The sequence below is a fragment of the Sceloporus undulatus genome, chromosome 2 (assembly GCF_019175285.1).
Source record: "Sceloporus undulatus isolate JIND9_A2432 ecotype Alabama chromosome 2, SceUnd_v1.1, whole genome shotgun sequence".
NCBI classification, from domain to species: domain Eukaryota; kingdom Metazoa; phylum Chordata; class Lepidosauria; order Squamata; family Phrynosomatidae; genus Sceloporus; species Sceloporus undulatus.
Window position 1 is genome coordinate 787,129 of NC_056523.1, and position 4,438 is coordinate 791,566.

At 47.6% G+C, this 4,438-nt stretch overlaps 1 long non-coding RNA gene across 3 annotated transcripts in view; it reads left to right on the plus strand.

Annotated features, from left to right (window-relative positions):
* LOC121923062 overlaps positions 1 to 4,000 on the plus strand; it is a 24,564-nt gene extending 20,564 nt beyond the window's left edge. For all 3 annotated transcript variants that reach the window (XR_006102287.1, XR_006102289.1, XR_006102288.1), the window contains exon 7: positions 3,854 to 4,000. This is a non-coding gene — a long non-coding RNA (uncharacterized LOC121923062). The remainder of the gene's footprint in view (positions 1 to 3,853) is intronic.
* The last annotated feature ends 438 nt before the right edge of the window (positions 4,001 to 4,438 follow it).

Consider the following 4,438-nt stretch of genomic DNA (forward strand, 5'->3'; position numbering starts at 1 on the left):
GTTCCCTGGTTTCCCTACTTCTGTGTGTGACCTTCTTCCAACGATCTCCTTCTGTTGTGTGTGAAGTGACCTCCTCTTTCCCAGCAACTTCCTTTGTGTGTTTCCTGTCCAGGACCATCTGGTCCGTTCTGGTCAGGAAAAGCACTTGCTCCCTATGATGCTGAAGTGTAGCTACCTGGGCCTCCAGCTGCTGTACTTTCTCTTCTAAGAGGGCTACCACCAACTTGCACTTGGGGCAGGTAAAGTTCCCCATATCCCTAGGCAAGAAGACAGACATCCCACAGGTGTTGCAGGTGACTGCAGCAGGGCCTTCAGTGTCCATTATTATTATTATTATTATTATTATTATTATTATTATTATTCTCCTTTATTTATAAAGCGCTGTAAATATTGAGAAGTCTTAAGGAGGCTCTGAAACAAAACTGTGGGCTTCCCCTGCTAAACACCAGTGTAAAGACCCCCTGATGGCTTGGCCTTTGTCCCCAAACTCTGTCCTTGAGTTCAATTCACTGGCCTCATAGTTATGTAGACTAGCTCACTTCCTCTGAGCAGAAGTACCCACAAGACCCTTAAGGAAAAGGGAAAAGAACATGTGGGAAATGAAAGGGCCCCCTCTAACACTGTTCCCAGGCCAGCTTCTCCCATGGACTCCAAACCCTCCTTGACTATATCACAATTTTTTTAAAATAAAAATAAACAATTTGCGCGCCATTAGGCATGCGCCTCCCCTTTTTACAGTCCCAGTATCATATCCACATCTGTCCTGTTTCCAGCTGGCGAGGGCTCAGGCGAGTAACCGTTAAGTAAAGGAGGGCCACCAAATGGTGAAGGGTCTAGAACAGGGGTAGGCAACCTGCGGCCCGGCGAGGCCTTGGGACCGGCCCCAGCCTGGTCCTGCCGCCGATTGCCGCCGGGACCTTTGGGGGGCAATTGTCTATAGAAGCCTCAGAAACAGGCATTTATATTAACATTTTTTAAAAAATCAGCAAATTTTTTCGCGTGATTTTTAAAAAAAGTGTCTTCCATTTGAAAAATGTTTGGTCCTCCACATTGGTCCGTGGTTAATGTAGATATTTAATTTTAAACTAATTATTTAATTAGTTATTTTGTTTGGCTTCGGCCCCCCCATGTGTCGTGAGGGACAGCAACCCGGCCCCCGGCTCAAAAAGGTTGCCTACCCCTGGTCTAGAAACCATGAAGCCCAGGAGGTTAGAGGTGATATGATAGCCCTCTAAATACTTGAAGGGAGGGAGGAAGCTTGTTTTCTGCTGCTCCAGAGAATAGGACACAATGGAGGCAAGCTCCAGGAAAAGAGATTCCAGCTCAACATGAGGAGGAACTTCCTGACAGTAAAGGTGTTGGACTGGATGGCCCTTGCGGTCTCTTCCAACTCTATGATTCTAGGTTCTTTGGGAAGTTGAGACCAGTCTGGTTGGATGTACTTCCAGCAGATTTCCCCAAAAAGTTCTGAGAGTGCGGGGCAGATTATATAGGGAGAGGTGTTCCTTTAAGTAACTGGGACCCAAGCTGTGTAGGGCTTTATAGGGGATAACCAACACCTTGTATTGCACCTGGAAGCTAATAGGTAGTCAATGAAGATCTTTCAAAATAGGTGTTATATGGTCAAATTTCAAAGAACCAGTGACCAATCCAGCTGCTGTGTTTTGTACTAATTGAAGCTTCCGAACTTGCTCCAAGGGTAGCCCCATGTAGCGCACATTGCAGAAATCAGGGCAAGAGATTACCAATGCAAGTACCACTGCTTCAAGGTCCTTTTGGTCCAAGTAGGGACACAGTTGGCATATTAATCGAAGTTGGTACCAAGCACTTCTGGCTGTCGCATCTACTTTAGGAGGAACTTCCTGAGAGGAAGGGCTGTTTGACAGTGGAATACATTGCTCCCTTGGAGATTGTGGTGGAGTCTCCTTCCTTGGAGGCTGTCTTTAAGCAGAGGCTGGTTGGCCATCTGTCAATGGGGTGCTTTGATTGAGAGTTCCTGCATGGCAGAAGGGGGCTGGGCTGGATCAGGGCCCTCCTTGGGGTCTCTTCCAACTCTAGGATTCTATGATCCCCAAGAACTGCCAGGGGAAACCAGGCCAGTCCCAAGGCTTGTCGGGGCTGAAAAACAGAATTATGGTCCAGGCAGTCAAAGAGGAGAAAGCAGTCATGACCAGAGTCCAAAAGTGAGGGAAGAGTTGCTGAAAAGGTCCGTCGGAAAGCAGACTCCAAAGAGAGCCAGGGAGCCAGTTTGGAGGCTGTTCTTCTGTAGCAGCGGATGGAGTGAATATATCACCAGCAGTTCAGCCGCCCAGCTGCCTCCTTAGCTCAGTCTCCTGCACTTAAACTGGAGAGCCATTGCCTGACCATCATCATCATCACCATCTCGGCTCCGATGAATAATATCACTCTAATAACCGGTCTTTGGGAGATTTAGTGCCTCTGGGAGAAAACAACAACCACAGTTTCTGTAGTGAGCGGCAGTTTGGAATCAATTGCAGAGTAACGAAATGGGTGCAATAGAAAGGACACAATAGCAGATGTTTTTAAAGAGCTAAATAAATAAAAGCAATTCCTAGAAGTGACACTTCTTGAAATGTGCCACTTGGATTCCTCCGTTCTTGAGCTGAATCCAGATGACGGTGTGGGTGGAGCTGAGGTCCCGCTTGCATCTTTGCTGGGCGTCTTCCCTTCCCGCCACGTGCGAAACAACCTTACTCCCACGCAGGATGGGAGGCAGTCAAACTTTACTCACAACTATTAACACCACAACAATTGGGTGGCCCACAGTCCCTCCACCAACTGAAACACCATCCAGCTGTTAACTTCACAGCAAGACCTACTCAGTCCAAGTTGCAACAAAAAGGGGTTCCTTTCCTCCAGCCCCTTCCTTCAGCCGGGTCTTCCTTGACAGACCAAGGGGTCTGGGCACCGGCGTTCAAGCTGGGGTGCCCACCATTCTTCCTCGAAACCACGGCCTGTTTCTTTTCCCCACTCCTCTTCTGGGGAATAGTCAACCCCTTTGGAGCCCTCTGAGCTTCCCAGTCACGCCTTCCTTCCCAGAGCAGTCTACGTCCCTCTCTCCTCAGACTCTGCTCTACCCTTCCTCTCCCTCGATCCGCATTCCAGCCTTCCTCCCGCTCCCTTCTTATACCTCTTCCTGGCTCCGCCCTGCCTCCCTCAGAGGCTCCTCCTCCTCCTCCGCCCTTGGAAGCGCCTTCCCTGACTCCGCCCAATCAACCCTCCTCTCACCTTTGCCCACCTTACTACAGATGGATGGTGCAAAAGTCCCATTGGCAGTACCTGATAGACTATCAAATTGGTCTCTTGCTATCCCTGTGGTTGCCATTACCATCAGCACCAAGAAGAAAGCATTGTGTTGCTGAAGGTTGAGTCTCCCTTCTCCCTTCCGAAATCTGAACTGCTGCAAAATCCAACATTGCCCACGTTTGCTTTGTGATCATACACCAACTTTGCTTCATGCACAAAAACATTGAAAATGTTGTGTATAAAATGACCTTTAAGTTGTGTTCATAAGGTGCAATAGAACATAATTGAATTTCATGTTTAGACTTGGTTCCCATCTCTGAGATATCTCCTTATGTCTATGCAAATATCCCCTAAACCCAAAACATTCCACCCAAACACTTCTGGACACCAGCATTTCAGAGAAGGGAAACTCAACCTGTATATATAACAAACTTATCTGTCTGTAAATGTACATACATACTTTGACTGTATATCTGCATGGACTCTTCACAAACTAGCTTCTCCTGAATCTTCTCCTCTGTATTCCCCCATCCTTTCGTCTTTCTTCTTCTTCTTCTTCTTCACACTTTCTTGGTTTGGATGGTAGATGAAATTGAAAGCTTAATTGTGAGAGACTGGGACGTACACGATAACAGCATCTATTATTTTGAGCACAAGCGTATGACGTTTCAAGACGCAGTGGCATTTTGTGCGACCAACAAATCCTTCGTGGCCAGCGTTGAAAAAGAAACAGAAGAGGTGAGCAGAACCTGGGAGACATCCATGGCAGGTCTCAATGGCTGGCCTTTCGATGCCATGCTGATTCCTTGTGCTTAGATGGGTTATTGTGGGTTACTGTGTCTTGGGAGTTTATCAGACGCAAGTTTTGGGCGATTTTTCCTGCCTATCGCGCAATGTTAGCGTCTCCAACGTTGCGCAATAACATGAAAGCATGATGTTCTTCCAGACGCCATTCATTTCTATGGGAGCCCGTTGCACAATGCTCCCGTACTTTTAGTGTCATTCCTCCCCTTTCGGGGCATTACGGGGGAAAAGGGAAGCCAGGCCTTTCTCTCCCGTTATCCTTGCGAATGCGTTGCAAAATGGTTTGGTGTGATAGGCAGCAGCACAATGCAACGCAAAAATTACTGATTGCAAAGTTCCCATGATGCAGGGCTGCTTTTTCACCCCA